General features: G+C 35.4%; 1 long non-coding RNA gene across 1 annotated transcript; it reads right to left on the bottom strand.

Moving 5' to 3' along the window:
- Positions 1–2,944: 2,944 nt before the first annotated feature.
- LOC139675943 (uncharacterized) lies at positions 2,945–17,360 on the bottom strand. The gene is made up of 4 exons (XR_011698565.1): positions 17,335–17,360; positions 14,045–14,179; positions 5,501–5,645; positions 2,945–3,007 (listed from the first exon to the last, which is right to left on the bottom strand). It is a non-coding gene; the product is annotated as an uncharacterized lncRNA (long non-coding RNA).
- Between the last annotated feature and the right edge of the window lie 684 nt (positions 17,361–18,044).

Raw genomic sequence — 18,044 nt, 5'->3', positions numbered from 1 at the left:
ACTTGTATTCCAAGCCACGCTATATTTGAAAGGATTTAAATTAATCTGTTTGTAAGAGGATACTATTTTAAGTGAGCAAATGTGCAGAGACAAGGCATGGTCTAACTACAGTAATGAACAGACAGTGTTTATAAAACAAAGGAAAGAAAAATAAAACTGAAGAAGATGTTCAAAGTAAATGCTTACGGGAAAATCTACACATGTGAGTGCTACTCCAGGTAAGGAAAGCATAGAGTTAATATGAAAATACATTTAGGGCTGTAGCTTTCAGTGTGAATACATAGTGTCACAGTATGTCTCTCAAAATGAAGGGCTACAGTATGTACCTAATTGTTTTATAGCTATCATGAAAATGTTTAACAAATAGTATAAAGCAAACTTGTACAAACATGTAGGTATACATGTTTTTCACCTGAGGCCATTCTAAAATGATAAGCTTGATGAAAGTCCTCATGCTCACATCATGTTTCTCAGTAGTTTATCAGTTTACATTACTGACCTACTCAATCAAGAGGAAGACAGAAGTGATGAGGAGGAAAGAATCCTGGATAGAATGTTTCATCTACGTTAAAGAGAAAATCTGAGCTGTTCGTAAAACTGAGAGATTATCTTTCTTTGTTCCTCTCATTCACACATTGTTTAAAATGCGTACTTCTACCCGCAACATGGGCAATAGAGTTCAGTTGACTTTAACCTATGAGATTTCTGAGAAATACACACCACATCACTGAGCTGGAGCTGTGGATTGCACTGAGGGAAAGGACAAAGAAATATGCAGCTGCCCAAATTCTTTTCACTAAGCCCTCAAAATCCAGCAAAGCCACAGTCAATTGATATTTGTGGACTTTGAAACAAAACCTCATTCCATGAGCACACATCAGATGATGTGAATGAGAATAGAATAGAGTTCAAATCTACAGAAAATCTACCATAAATATATGATACAAAGCCTGTAGAAAACCTGCTGCAGAGAAACAAGCATGATGAGGACAAAGGGGATTTATGTTTACGAAGACATAAGTCATTGGAAGGACTAAATAGCTCAAGGGACTGCTACTGAGTTTGAAAGCTTTTCACCTCTTAGTATCAAACTCAAATCTAGCCCCAAGCTGTAGCTATTGAAGGTCATTATCATCCAGTGCCTGTTCAATACTGTGAAAACAGACCAATTCTCACTGGACAGGGAGTCACATTTCAAAGACAGTAGCATTTCTGAGGTTCATTAGAACCCATAATTTTGGTTTCAGCATAAAGCACTTTATCAGCTGCTGAGCTTCATGCCTTCCAGAGGTTGACAGATCAGACAGGGAAAGTTTGCAGTGCTGCCACAGTGATGGCCGTGCCGAATGCAACAGAGGACTTTTATCGCTGTGTCTCAAATCTAGCAGGCTTTGAACTGTAACTGCACAAGTTAGAAAATGTAGAATACATTTAAATATTTCAGTGCTTGGTTCTCGTTTTATTCAAAAGGAAGTGAAAATTTTAAAACAGTTGCTCACTCACACAATCTCAAATACGAAAAGACAACCTTTTAAGAGTGAATTCCCAGTAATACTTGCAGTGAAAGCAAGCCTTAGGATATATACACAAGCTTAGACTTCCTCCTGAAGTTATTCTGGGGTCTAAACAATTTATTAGTGGTGTATCATATGTAGTCATATGTGAAGCGTTTACTTTAGTTCTTTCAATATTAGTTTTTATATTGTGTATTTCTTCACATCAGCTGACAATTGCACTCCTACCTCGTTTAGTTTATGTTGCATGAAAGGGTCACATCAGTGCTCATTATTTTACATAATTGGATAAAGCACATACACATCAGTAAGTCTGAACAGTTTGTATTGAGGCAAAGGAAAAACCTGTTATTCAAGAAGAAATTTAACATTGTAGCATGAAACTTCCATTAGTGTAGATAACCACATATTATTATATTGATGTAATAGAAGCAAAAATGCTTTGCATAAAAGATTCTCTGGATAGAATCATAGACATTTACAGATGCATGGCCCATAGTGTTCCAGCATGCTCTGCTGGAGTTTGACAAAGTACAGCTAACTCTATTCCCTTTGTCCCTAGTGGCAGCCTGAGTAGTAGGTACTAGATCTATACAACCCAACAGCAAAAAAAAGTATTAAGGTCTTCCATAGGAGAATGATTTAATTGATGGTTGTTAATCAACCTGAGCATGTTTCACTAATCTTGAATTACTTCTAATCTGAGAGTACATGCAAACATTAGAAAGAACCATGGGAAAAGACAGGATTTTATATATTAATTCTGAAATGTGACTAAGAGCTCTCTCCATTTGAACTTAGCCAAAAATAATGAGGTAAAAGGATCTATTTCTTATCGGTGAATGATTGATTGTCCACCGATATGGTGAATTGGGGAGGCGCTCCTAGGAGCAGGGCTCGAAGAGCAATAGCCTATGCTCTTGAGGGACCAGCTTCTTGGAAGCTCGGGGATGACTCCTCCCGCTCCCAACCCGGCGACGATCCCCTGAAGGAAGAGGTCCACACGAGTCAGGAGTCTGCGAAGAGAAGCAAGCTTTATTGGGGTGCCCGGACTTATATAGGGGAGCATGGGACTTTCCAGAACATGGGCAGAGTAAGGGGAGGAGACAGGGAGGAGCGAAACATCGGATTGGTGGGTATGCAAATGAAGGGGAGGAACAAGGGAAGAACCAATAGGAGAACATAACCATATAAGGGGAATGGTGCACTGTACCAACTGAGGACCACTCAGGAGAGGCTTGGCGGGAAAATGCCCTAAGGGTCTGTGGGAAGGAGAAACCTGGACAGGGATGACTAAGGGGAAAAGACAAGGGTAGCCATCTTAGGGTATATAACAATCAAACTGGGGAAATGTCCAAGTAGCTCCTAAAGCCCCCATTGTCCTTATCAAGCTTCTTTTGGGGTTTTCCCAGTTCTTGGACTTCAGCGTCTTCATCCACCCAGCACTTGTAATACTTTTGCCATTTAATCCGCTAGGTCTCCTCTGACAACTTCTAGATAAAAATTAAAGTTGAAATGATGGTACATCATTTTAAAAGGGAAAAAAAAAGGCAAACAAACTAAAATTTCAACAACTGAAAAGAAGAAATACGATTTTTTTTAATTAAGTGATATTTTCCCATTAAGCATTAGCTCCCAGAAAACAGAGACTTTTATTTGTGATATCACACATATCTTGAAGCACAATTAAGAAGAGACATTCCTTTCTGGTTTCTAACAAGCATAGATAACATCAAAATTGAGTTGTTTCCTGATTGTAAGGCAGGTAGTTCATAATCATCAGTGATGACAATTACTGTGTCCATCAGGAGACAATATTTAATTTTAATTTTAATTCAAATGGTGCCTTCATCAGTTAGAAGAATTAGCGAGAAAGGATACATAGCTTTTCTGGTATATGTATATAGATAAAGGTTGAATTATTACTAAACTATCTCCTCACAGATCAAACAGAAACTGAAAAAACAAAGGAAATTTTAAAGAATGTCTGTTGGGAATCTTGTGAGCAATGTGTTTCTTGGCATAGGCCTTCTCATATATTTATTTAAAGTTCTTATTAAAATATTATTAAAATTAATTAAAAAAAATCCATGGTACACAATTCCTCCAAAACTACAACTGATACTTTAAGTGTGTCATCCTAACTTACCAAAAATAGAGATCCTGGACACTAAAGGCTCATACTTTTGCTGGCTAAATCTAGAATTAGTTGTTTGGTATAAAGGAAACATTATTTTGAAGGCAGAATCCAAGAACATTAGTCGTATATGCCTTCTTTAAAATCTTGAATTTATTTTGGAGGATTAAACAGTCTTAGCAAAAGTCACAGAATCACAGAATGGACCAGGTTGGAAGTCTGGGTGAATCTGGTCCAATCTCCCTGCTCAAGGAGGGTCATCCTAGAGCATGTTGCACAGAATTGTGTCCAGATGGTTCTTGAACATCTCCAGTGAAAGAGACTCCACCACGTCTCTGGGTGATCTGTTCCAATGCATGGTCACTCACACAGCCAAGAAGTTCTTCCTCATATTCAGGTGGAACTTCCTGTGCATACGTTTCTGCCCATTGCCTCTTGTCCTTTTGCTTGGCACCACTGAGCAGAGCCTGCTCCATCCTCCTGGCACCCTCCCTTCAGGTACTTGTATACATGGATGAGGTCCCCTCTCAGTCATGTCTTCTTCAGCTGAACAAGGCCCTGCTCCCTCAGCCTGTCCTCATAAGAGAGATACTTTAATCCCTTGATCATCCTTGTCACCCTGCACTGGACCTCTCCAGGAGCAACATGTCTCCCATGTACTGAGGAGCCCTGATATGAACACAGCACTTGAGTTGTGGCCTCACTAGGGCCAAGTAGAGGGGCAGGATCACCTCCCTTGACCTGCAGGCAATACCCTTCTAAGTACACCCCAGGATACCCTTGGCCCTCTTTATCACAAGGGCATAATTCTGGCTCATGGACAGATTGTTGTCTACCAGGACAACCAGGTCCTTCTTTGTCCGTAGAGCTGCTTTTCAGCAGGTCGGCCCACAGCCTGTACTACTACAGAGGTTACTCTTTCCCAGGCACAGGACCCTGCATTTGCCTTTGTTGAATGTCAGACAGTTCTTCTGTGCCCGTCTCTCCAAGCTGCCAAGGTCCTTCTGAAAGTCTGCACAGCATTCTGGGGTATTGGCCGCTCCTCCCAGCTCTGTGTCACCAGCAAATTTGCTGAGGAGGCATCTACCCCTTCATCCAAATAACTGATGAAAAAGTTAAGCAATACTGGGCCCAGTACTGAGCCCTAGGGAAAACCACCAGTGACAGGCCTTCAACCCAACCCTGTGCAACTGATTACAACTTTCTGGGATCTGCCATTCAGCCAGTTCTAAATCATTTTGCATATGTTATTGCTGCAGAAAGCCCAGTTCTACACTTATATTTCAAACATGGCAGTTTGTACCTTGAAATTACAGAGCAAAGTCACTAAACAATCATTTTCTTTAAACACATATGGATAATTGTCTATGTGGCTGTAAGCATTTAGTAATCTCTTTTAGCAGGGTACTCTATAATTAAAGCAAATAGATTTCATCAACAAGTAGCATTTTTTAAAAGTCATTTACAATATTTTTTTACAATATCCTTTCAGGAAGCTTGCAAAAAGGAGCAAGCTAACAAGACAAAGAAGTAGCGTAAAAGTCTCTTCAACTTGAGAGTAGTAAGATGCTACATGAAGCCACTTCCAACACCTCAAAAATTGATATTTAAGAATTATAAGGATTAAAACATTTCCTTTGTCCTGACAGAGTGTACCTCATGGTTCAAAAGGAAGGATTTGTTTCTTCACTGAAAGGGGGGGGGGGGGGAAGTCATACCTGATCTATTTTGTTTTTCTTTGCATGACTTACTGTAGCCTATCAACTTCTTGGTTTTAGTCACATAAAGACAACAGAAACTAATAAACAAAACAACAGAAAGATAACACATAGAAGTCTCTACTACTTACAAAGGTGTATCTTCATTCTTGATAGCTTTCAGCTTTGCTTAGAGTAGAAACTGTATCAGCTGGTGAAATGGTTCAAAGACAACTGAGTACAACCTCATGGATTAATTTGGACTCTGTTTTCATGACCATCACTGCTGCTTACTGACTGTCCACGCAAAAAGAAGGAAAAATTATTTCAATAATTAGTGTTATCATTAAAATTCTTTGAGCATGTGGTGTCTGAAATTCAAAATGGGACCCATCAGCATTAGAGCAATAATGTTGAAATGTCACACAGTGCCATTCTTTAATGTATGGCTAATGCTCCTGAGAAATTTCAACTCCATAAAGCACTTGGTAGGTGGAGGGTGGGAAAGTGTATGGGAGCAATTATTTTATTAATTCTGCTTCACAGAAAAATGTTAGTTGCAATAAAATCAGAAGACCTCCAAAAGAAGATAAAATTAACCCAAGAATCTGTTTTCATGAGTTCTTCACAGCACAAATTCAAATACAAGGTTAATGTCTTCTGTGGAAACAGAATATAAACTACATTATATGTCAACAGTGAGAGAAAAGATTGTTGGAAATGAAGATTAACCTATAAGCTTATGAAAAGTGGTGATAAGAGGAACACTTCACACACATAAATGGTCTTTAGCCTGTTATAGGCATTGAGAAATGAATTTAAATGGACACTCAAATTTCCATAAACATTCTAGAGTTCTGCTAAAGACAGTGGAGAAATTACAGATTTGTACTGACAGAAATCTATTGTATCTGTTATGTGTGTGTACTAGGGGCATATGTGTTATGTTAAAAAAACCTAAAAATGAAGTCATTAGGGTCATAAGAATTTCCTGAACTTGTAAGCTTAGGATGCTGCTGTTATAAATTTTACTCTCCATAATAAATCTTTATATGCTCCCACAAGAAGTGATGTAATGGACAATAGTGTTCACATCCGTGAAATCATGGAACCCAATGGGAATCATAACAGAGAACTTGTTAAGCACCGTCAAGGTTTAGAATGACTGTAATTAAATAACCACTTCTCCTCTTGGGTTCCACTATGACAGCTGAGGTCAGCTGTAACACTTGGGTCCCTAAACATAAATGTCAGGGCATGTTGACAGGAAATTCTCAGCAAAAGCCCTTCACCTCTGGAATTTACTTCTCTTATTGTAGCTTTGATAGAGCCCAGGTCAGTTGACAATCAAGATGTAGAGCAAGGCCTTTTTCATAATACTTCCCAAGAGCCATAAAGATGCCTCTTAAAATGTGATTGTGACTAATTATTTACTTAAGCATACTAAATTAAATAAGAAACCATATTCTGAATTCTCTGTATTTTCAGACTTGACATACGTGGCTAGAAATACGGCTTTTTTTTGATCAAAAATCACTGAGAGAATCTGTATGTTAAAGAGTTGAATGGAAAGATGACTGAAAACACAACAGACACAATGTTTACATCTGTAATGAGAAAAGCAAAGAAAATGTACAGTAATGAAGGGTAATTTAGAGAATAATCAAAGTAATATTGTAATGACTACAACCAGCACATCATGCCTGAAGGAAAATATCCTGAAGGGATATCTTGCCTAAAGGGATATGGTCTATACCACAAAAGCTTGGAGCCATTGAAACCCCTAGAGAAGGATGATAATGGCTGTACATAAAGTATAATTTATTTACAATTTGAGGAAGGCTTCCATCAAGTCCCTAATGACAACCTCACTAGTTACATTAAAAGCTGTGCTGATTCTGATAAAGGCATGAAGTCAATAAAGTAAGCAAAAGGAATCTGCAATACAAGGAGAAAATGGATGTTGCTTACTAGGCTAGAATAGAAATAGCAACCTGGGTAGCAACATAGACTTTTAAAAATATATATATTAAAGGAACTCTCAATACATGATCTCATGACAGAAGACAGATTGTAGTGACTACTCATAAGAAGCCTGATTTAAAGTGGCTCTAACAGCTCTATTATCTGGTATGTATTGAGAGATGATTGCAGAGAGCCATCTCTATATCTTTTCTAGCATTTCATTCTCATTCATTCTTTGCTTGTGTATTTAACTGTTCATAGGAAAGGGAAACTGAAGGGTCTTTCAGGAAGAAGTCTTATAGCTATTTTCTAGTGCCTTTGAACAATAGAGAAATCTATCAATAATACATGTGTCAGGATAAAAACACGAGAAATTTTTGAAATTACTGAAAAAGTACAATACACTACATGGAATACATACCAATAACAGGAAAGTGAAAAGTAGTGTGCAAAAATTATTTTCATTGGAAATGAGTCTTTCAGTAATGTAAATCAGATAATCCAGTGGCATAAAGTTAGTGAATAAAAAGGAAGCCATCATCAACAACAAATCCAGATTTGTAAAAGTTTGCTACAGTACAAAACCAAAAAAATTGCCACCTGCTTCACAGAAATTGGGAGAGTTCATATTAACTTGTGGTTATTTCTTGTCACAATACTGCTGCTCTTTGGACGTGCAAATCCCATCAATGCTGTCCTGCAGTCAGCTCTGTGTGCTGTTCAAAATCACTCTGTATAAGCATTGACATTTTAAACCCATGCCCTGCTTTCACAGTAATCCTGTGTCATTACATATTTTTGATCCTTGTTTAAAGGTATATCATGAGATGTTAACAGAGGCCATTAAAAAAAATATTTTTTTTTAAAAGGGGGCCAAGCATCAAATATGGTATTTTTTTTTCAATATACCATGATTTTATAAATGTAAACAGTTATTGCAAACTACAGTGCAGCTATGGACAATGCATCTGGACTTGTAGACTATTTAAGACAGAAAATCTAATAGCTGGATTGTTCTGCAGATGGTGCCTACAAAGGGGATCTTCTGGAGATAAAAAATGCATTTTCACACTCATACCTTGTATCAAAATTTCTATGGCTTGTGGAATTAATTAGTTCAATAAATTTATTGATTAGAGGAGAACAATCAAGGCTTCCATCAATTGTTTTGTTTTAGTTTTTCACAACTCAATACTTTTCGTAACAATCAACAAGCAAAAACTTCCTTATCTGCCAGGCTTACAACTTCTGCCTCATGATAATTAAATCTCAGAGTGGAAGGCTCACATTCACTGAGTCCACTCCAAATCTCTACTGTGTACCCTTCAGGCCAGGAGAGTATCTGCAGGCTAGAAAATCCTAAGCAGAACTAAGGTCTTGGAGATACTGGTAAGGAACCAGGAAGCTCTGTGGAGGTGGATATGCTGGGTTTGAAGATGTATCTTCCCACTTGGGATGCATATAATTGAGAAGGCATGCTCTCACTTTACAACCAAGAAAGGATTTAAGACTCTACCTTCCTTATAGAGAAACTACTTTGAAATGAAAACCAGCAAGATAAGACAAAGAACAGTTTATTCAAAAGTAAATAAACCAGCTGGAAAGACCTGTCCTGGTTCTAAAATTCAGAAAATGGAGAGCATGAAGGAGATTGGGGGTCCAGGAGAAAGAAATGTAAATGGAATATTGACTTCCTGAAATAGTGAAAAAAGACATAACACACATAGTCTAGCGGTCACATGTCTAGTACTTCACTTGTGAATGCAGTCTTTGGGAGCAGTAAGACAGCAGGAAACAAGGGAGACATTTATTTGAAGCTGTAAAAGTTGGGAATAAGAAATACTATAATCTTGAACATCCATCAGAGCATAATTGCTGTTTTCCATTTAGTGGCAAAGTATGACTTTCCAAGGACTGCTGGAAGTATCAACATTTCACAAGGACAGCTCTGATGATGAGCAATGGTCTTTCTGTCCTAGTAAGAAGATTTAATATCTTTTTTTCTCACCTTCCCTTCATCCCTTGCAGTGCCATGCTGCCAGTTATAAAAGCTTGGTATAATCCCCAGAGTTTATAGAGAAAGTGCATTAGATGTAAGGAAGGCAAGACAGACATTGGCTTTGACAGTTTGTGTAAACTGATGAAAAGCAGCAGCTAATTCCCCCAATGGACCAAGAGAAATGCATTCCCCTTTTGAATCACTATTCAGACAGCACCAGAGCAACTAATCTGAGATAGTTCACCATGTTTGTATGCAAAAGTATACATTTGCATATGTAAACTTCCACTAGAAAATAACTATTTTCTTTTTTATCTTGGTTTGCATTAATTCTACTATGCCTCTCCCTACAAACTACCCTGAAAGTCAATTATAGTTGAAAAATCTGAATCTAATAATAAGAAAATTGAATCTTCTTTTTATAGCTATATGGTGAAACTGTACACAAAGTGAGAAACAGAGGATATAAGCATTTGGGATTCTGACTTTGAGAAACTTCTGAAACTGAAATCAGGAAAGAAGCATACAATTAAAACAGCTTTCTTTTGTGTTAGTTCTTTCACATTAAGTACAGCAAGTTGTACACAGCAGAAAAATCTCAGCCTAGATTGGCAACACTATTTTTTCAAAAAATGTGCAAGAACAGTAAAAGGCACAAAATTAAAACAGAGTGTAAGCAAATACAATCACTTATCTCTGAAAAAACCCACCTAGCTTCAGACAGTAAAATAAAGCTGCAAACCCACACAAATAAGCATTCACTTGAAAATTTCTATGCTTCTAATAACATAGCTTTCTCTTGCAGCAATACTGTGAAATCCTCTTCTCTTTTCTTAAACATAAGCCATGATGTATGTAGAGTCTAAGATCTGCAATGCAGTTTTGCTAGAATCCTTAAAATTTGATGGAACGTCTTTAAACACACGTAATTATTTTCTCCCAACATCTTTGTGCACATTGCCTCTGACATGCAACACTGCATACCATAGCTAGTGAATGAATGGTATATTTACCTGTCCCCCAGCAAGTCCTTATATAAATACTATAAATAAAGGTCCTTAGAAGTAAAGTTAAATACCATAAAATCAAGACCGTTTTTAAAAATCCATTATATGCCCATTACTTTTACTTGATGCAACTTTATTTTCCTATTGGTAGGGAGAGTGAATAGTTGCTGTGTCTGGAACACCTTCACAAGCTTTTTTGCCATTATTCCCTCTGCCCACCTTTTAATTTTTCTCATTATAGATTGAAAATTCCCACTCAGTTCAGTTTTTAGCTCAGATGTAAATGCTTCCACCCCTTACATCATCCATGTTGACCACGTTTTATTTGTTGTTGGTTTTTTTTTAATCTTATACTGTCCCTAATTTCTGCTTCATCTTTTTTTAAATTTAAAAAATCAGCACTGCACACAGTTCTAAAAAATCAGGCATAACTTGGATTTGTACAGCAGCATTTTAATTTCCCATCTTGCTTTCTAATTTTCCTAATACATCCCAATATGATATTCTTTTGGACCATTACTGAAAATGGAACTACCTTTTAACTATCATAAACCCACTGTCTTCACTCTAAAGGTTAAGATATCTTGTAATCTATATAATTCATATTTTTTTCTTAAGAAATATTTTTAAAGGAATATTCTTAGAGAATGATCAAGCTATTATTTTCTATATTTAACAAAAACAAAACAAAAATAGACAAATCACCTTATTCCTTGGTAAGAAGCATATTTTTCCTTTGTATTTAATTTGGACACAGTAATCACTTCAGTTAACTGTTTGGAAATTTGCCTTTATTTACATAAACATTTCTATATATAACAGAGACAACTAGATCTACTGAAGATGCCAACTATGAATTTGCAAGATTTGTTCTTTAAATAAACTTTTATGTGGTTGAGTCAAAACCAAAACAATCACCTCTTAAAAATAAAGAAAATGTACAAAGAGAATATCTTGCCATATTTCTCCCCTCTTTAGCTTCCTTTGTGCATTTTTTGTTGTTAGTGTGGACTGTAATTTTTACATCTATATTTAAATGGACATCACTTATGAGAAGGATGCCACCTTTATTATCTTTCTTATTTTGCATAGTCTATGGAATTTTATTTGAAACTTGATAAAATATCTTAATTCTTTTCTCTTCTTCAGAACTCAGAGCTTACCCTATATGCTCTTACCATTTTGACAAGAGCAGTATGCCTAATTTCCATGGAACAACCATTCCAGCAATTCTTTTCACAAAATTCTGCCTCCTGAGATTTCACAGAATCACTGACTATTCATTTCAGTTAGGCCGCTATAATTTTAGGCAACAGCAAGTCTTTTGATCACAATACATCTAGACAGCATCTGAAAAGTTAAAATGTTTCATGACCATGTCTTTGAACTTTTGTTCAAACTGGAGGCATAGATCAAAATTTGGAACAAGCATCTCTGAGTCTGTTGCCTTCTGAATGGCTACACAGCAGGAACAATTAGAATGTTTGCCATACTTAGTACTTTCCTGTTACTGCCAGTACACGTACCATATGCAGAGGAATTACAACAGGACACTGCTGATGATTAAATGAATTCTTAAGGCAATGGCTATACATCAGTGTCATAGCAAAACCCAGTTGTATAGCTATGGAATAAGACAAAATAACATAGTTCCTTAATCTTATGTCCAATAACAGTATGATTCAGTGTAAGATAATGTATCAAATAGTGTGTCCTACTCTTCTTGGGCATTAATCCTGACAGAAAAATCTTTAGCTTTGTATGGATTAGTCAATGCAAATTCATTAACTACTTGTCATGCTTCTAATACAATCTGCTCTGACCCCAAAGACTTGACAGTGTAGTGTTAATCAAATCTACTGAAGTTCCCATATAGACAAAATCATCTGTTTCAGGTTAAACATATTTTTTCCCCTTAAAAAAATAAAAAAGAAAAAGAAGAAGAAAAAAAGAAAAAAAAAGTTGGAGTAAAGTATGGGAGAAAAATATTGAAAAAAAATAACTACACTCTATATTTTTAACCCTTTATTCACAGTTTTCTATATTGAAAGGGAAAATAAAATCAAGGACAATTTTTAGTTTCGTTATTTTTAAGAGCTGCATCTAGAAAACTGCCGCTTCTTTAAAGCAGCAAATCAGAGTTCTACCTCACAAAGAATAAACTGAAAACATTTTTTTTTACCACAAAAAATATTTGGGGGAAATTTATATAAATTCATGCTACACAGCCATTTGCTGCATATTGCTTTGATTTTACCAGAAAAAAAATATTGGTCAGTGAACCCAAAGATTCATGGAGGAATGGTATAGCAAGAGTGCATAATATCTGTCTGCCTTGAACTCCTAAGACCAAAAGATGAGATACCCACTTACAACTAGATTGACAGTATCTCTTAGCTCAAATCTGGCTCTCAGAGTTACAGCCCAAAATGGAACATATTATCTCTTTTATTTCTGTATGTCATAATAACAAAATGTAGTGTTAGCAGTCTTTAATAAATACAGCCTATAGCCATATATTAAGACCAATATTTAGTTTTTGACTTGTGCCTTTTAAAAAATCTTTGAACAATCATCAACAGAATTGGTTTAATCAGTTTTCTCAGATATGCCCGAAAAGTAAATTATGACCTGACTATCAAAATAAATCCACTTAATAAAAAACAACCAGTTTTCTTCAATTTGGTTTTTGCAACAAACTTCAAACAGAATAATCATATGCAATGGCTTTTCTTTCAGGCTATCATGGGTAGACACTGGTGCCAGGCATTTTGTTTTACCCATCTGACCATGACTCGATGCACAAAGCTTTCTAGCTTAATTGACACCTACTTCTATTACTCACATGATACATTGTAGCAGCTGAACGCTTTCAGACTTGCTAACAACACTTGTGGGTACTCAGTTCCATAGCAGTCCTCTATGCCAGATACAGCTAATTACCAAGGAAATATGTCATCAAGTACACCCCTCAAAGTCTGGTGCTCTGTATTTAATTGTAACTCTTACAGTTTAGACTAAATAAAAGAAAGAGTAAACTTCTGAGCACACTTCAATGCATAGTCAACAGAAATCTATATGCAATATACATAAATAATATAAATAGTAATTTTTATTATTTTTTGTTGCTCTTATAAACTTCCTTAAGTAATATTTCTCTTATTGTTCTTGGAAATTAAAGGAATATGAACAAACTTTCAGTTCAGAAGTGTTTTTATAATCTTTAGTGTTTTTACAGGCACATACCATGTATATTACACCTTTCAATTGTGAAATTAAGCACTCAAAACTAAACACGAAAATCTTAATTGTAGTGAAGAGTATTCTACAGTCAGTAATGTTATCAGTAATGGCAGTTCTGTATTAGTAGCAAAACAGTGTTCAGCACTGAGCTCTCATGATATTGTAGCTTCAGAAATTACTTGACTTGGATTAGGGTAATACGATATTTCTTTTGTTAACTATTAAATGAAGCAATAAATATGAGATAAATAAATTGCCAGTTTCTAAGCTATACATAAAGCCTTGGAAATAAGGATAAAATGAAGAGATGCATATATTAGTAGATATTTAACAGCAGATAGTTAAAATTCCATAATTAAGATTTCATAATCTAGTGCAATAGCACACCAGAGAAACCCGATGGCAAAACCAAATGTCATTTAGAAAGGTTTCAATAGCAAACTTTAATAAGCCCAGTTTATCTTTTTAACTGTAGCCCTTACCTGTGACGATACTGAAATGCAACTCTGTCCATCTCCTTGAACTGAGACAGCAAGACCAACACCATATTAAGGCTATATTTTCCAATACATATTGAAAAATGGTTTATGCCTTAGGATCAAGTAAGGGAAAGGAATCTGTAAAGAAAGAATAACATTGTGTGGACACTCAGTCTATGACATCAAAGCTGTGATGAGATTTGTTTGCTTAAAGCTGCCATGGTGTAGTACAAAGGATGACATTTTTTAGGGTGGTGTGGGAAGATTCATTTCCAGAGGAAAGGTATTGAAATAGTGGCAGGCACACTGGAGTTGTAAAGGAGCAGTACGTACAGCAAGTTGGCTCTGAAATACCATCTAGGCTAAGTTAGTAAGAAAAAATGGTTATCAATAACTTCTGTTAATCTTGAACAAAGCTTCATTCAATTTTCTTTATGACATATATAGATCCAGTACAGTCTTCTTATCCAAGTTCCAAGCTTTTTTGATAGAGACAAAACATGACAATATCAAAAAATGTGTTACAAAAATGAAACAAGACTTTATTTAAGAAAAAATGGGTTATCTAGAAAAATCAAAACACTGCTTTAAAACAATTGCAGACAACTTGTAAATAGCAAAAGAATGATTGCAATAAAGTATTGGCTTTCTACCTACCAAACCAGTTTTAAGTTTAACAACTCGGTTTTAGATTGCCCTTTGATGCATTTGGCCACAGATGGAACTCACCTCTCTGGATTTTTATCTGTTTATTCACCTCCCTGATTTTATTTCCTTTTACAGGCATTTTTAATTAGCTCCTTTTTGCCCACAGGGCTGTTTATGAATTTATTTTCATAACCAAAAGCTATATATCTTAAGTAATTTCATTAGTTTCTGACTTGTTTAGGATGGTTTCCCCCTCCTTTTATGCTATTTCCTTAATACTTTTTTTTAATATTCTGCAGTTATATTGGTTATCTTAAGACAGTTTCCTCTGACTGTAATTCATCCAGAGATTTGCCTAGAAGAGATTAAATGTATAAATCCCAACCTTGCTATCATCTAATTTCATGGTTTGTTTTACCTTCAAAAAGAGGTATCTTTAAGACCATTAAAGTAATTTCTTGCATAGTCATTAGATCTGCACTTAATCCCATGCATGGTTTTAAAGGTACTCTAACAGATTTTCTTCCCTGCCAAGAGACATCTCTGACACCGAGGTGAAGCCACAGTTAATATGTAGCATATGGGGGACTTTGCTCCTGACCATTTACAAGGTCTATGTAACAAACACCCAGAGGCTGTGGACGCAACTGCTGCTGGATGTTGAACACTGTTACAGGGAAGTACAACACTTCACATTGTGATTAGCCAGTTGTTAAGAAATGGAAGACCAGCACCAGATAAGACTATCAAATTGCTATATATAACAATATTTAGCACCTTAATACACTGCAACATGGTGCTTTAGAAATAATAAAAGTCACACAATTTTTTTGGAAGTATTTAAGTTATCCAGATTGATATTTATGCTCAATCGCTTAGGCACTTTTGAAAAATTTTCCCTGAATAATTTAGGAAAAGCCTTTAATAAACAAAACCAAATAAGGTACAATAAAATCATCTTATTTGTTTAACTAAAGTGAAGTAAGCAGACACTATTGTTCCAATTATTTACCCAAACAGTTTAATCAATTTCTGAGTTGTGAACTGCTGATTCCCTTTCTCATTTACCCAGACACTCACTCTGAATTCTCACACAGAAAACATAAGGGCAAGGAAATTGCTGTTTACTGTCACCCTTTGATATACAAATTAATGCCACACACTCATTCTCAGTCAAAGAGACTTTCCATATTGAGAAAAGTTTTATTTTCTCTATGCAAAGAAGCTCAGTAAACTGGTACTAATAAAACAACACCTCTAACCCACAGTGTGATTTGCTTTTAACAAAATAGTTTGCATCTCTAGACAATTATTTTATATATCTGGTGTTTCCTTTGCCTTTTTTTTTTTTTTTTTTTTTGTTAGCTCGGATATCTTATGTCTGAGACTTATTTTTCTTTTGTTTTTCCTGCTGTAATACTAACTGAAACAAGGTATTCCTTGTTAAGGTAAGTACTGTGAAAGAGGGAGAAATCAGGTCCACAACATGATGTAGATACTAATGTAAACCAGAACTAACAAATGAGATTACTGCTTTGCAAAACCAATAACTGAAAAGTCTAAAAGCTTATTATACCTAAATTCATTAAAAGGGTGAAATGTTAAGAACACACTGTGCTCTGAACATTCATTATGACACAAATAGCATGCTCCTACTCTACTTCCCCAAAGAAACAAAAAGGTCGTTGTAGAAAACCAAAATATTTGAAATTTTAGAAGAGTTGGCTTTGATGTCAAAACAGCTATATGGAGACTTTTTTGGGTTTAGTTTTGAGGAGGAAAAGAAAACGCATCTCTGTCTCATTCTCTCTATATAATATAAAGAGACACATTTTTAATAAAATGTAAACAATTTTAATTGCAAATAATTGCACATGTACTATTTTAAATAATTTTAAATATAAATATTTTAATAAAATGTAATTTTAATGTAAATATATGTATAAATAGGTTCAATTGATAGCAAGCAATAGAAGTTCTTATGTTTTTGTTAAAATTCAGTGGAGAAAATATTAAAATACTTATAAAATTTAAAATAATAAAATTGTAAGAAATCGAGTTTGACATATAACATGTTTCAATCGTTTTCTGCTGGTTTCTGTCTTCTCATACCAGTCACCAGCTCTGAAAGTAAGCATCACAGTAACTTTCTTATTTTAGGAAATCATGTTTACCCCATTTGAAAAAATGTATTATTTTGGTTAAAAAATACAAAAAGAAATCATAACTTTAATATAAATACCAGAGTTTGAAAACCTCAGCGACTCTACAAGGTCACTTATCGCTATACAGAAAATATAATTGCAACATTCTTTTCTACAAGAAAGTTAAAGATAACATGGGGAAACGTTTTCGGAGTGGCAAATTCTTAAAGAAAAATACAGCCATTTAAAAAAAGCAAAGCATTTTATATTGTATCAATGGAACTGATTGCTTCACAAGATTAGGTACCTCACAGGGCTCAAGCATTTCTCTTCGCTCTATGGGCACTTGCATTACTTTTTGGTATGACCTATATCTGCCACAATGTAAAAGCTACATTTTGATAGCTACTTTCTTAGAGAAAATTCTGTGTTCTTAGAAAAATGTTTTAATAGAGAAACTGTAACCAGTTCTAGTTATATCTGTTTATGCATGATCCTTACTGTGTAGATGAAGAAACTGCTACCAGTATGTCACGAAGCAGGATGGGTCTCCTGCCATACAATAATGAAATTTGTTAAATTAGGAGAAAAAAGGATTTAGTTACTCAAGAGAGTTACCCTGCTCCTATGTTGAAAACAATCTTGACAGAAGAGTTGTTATTTAACTCTTTTGCCCTGGAGATTTCACAATGTTCCTCCTATTAATCGGTGTTGCCACATATTGTTAAGGAATTTATCTCTGACTGAAAAAAATATTGTCTTTTTAAACTTAATAACCACAGGTCTGAAGTCCTCTTTGAAACTACAGCAAAGCTGGGAGAAAACTTCAGTCTTAGACATCTCAAAAAAATAAAGAGATGAGAAGAGTCATAGAAATTACTATAGCCATGTTTTGCTCTAAACCTGAATATGACCCATTTGTAAGCAGCACTTTCATTCTTACAGCAAGATGGTCATCAGTAAAGGAGACATCATTTAGTCCAGCTCACACACTGGCCTGTTACATTTAACAAAGCTGTCAAATGCAGGGTTAATTTACTGGCACATGGCAATGAGATCTGCACATATGTAAACTGAAGTTTGGAACAGATATGTTAGTGGTGGAGTTATTTCATGGTTAGTAAGGAATGTCTAGTTAAAAATTAACAGAGAAAAGAGTTTATGCAATCATTAACTGAAGATTAGAAAATGAGTATGAGGTAAAAAATAAT

This window comes from Pithys albifrons, chromosome 9, assembly GCF_047495875.1.
Source record: "Pithys albifrons albifrons isolate INPA30051 chromosome 9, PitAlb_v1, whole genome shotgun sequence".
In the NCBI taxonomy this organism is placed as follows: domain Eukaryota; kingdom Metazoa; phylum Chordata; class Aves; order Passeriformes; family Thamnophilidae; genus Pithys; species Pithys albifrons.
Note: the sequence above shows the minus strand (reverse complement) of the source record. Positions and strands in the feature narration are given on the sequence as shown.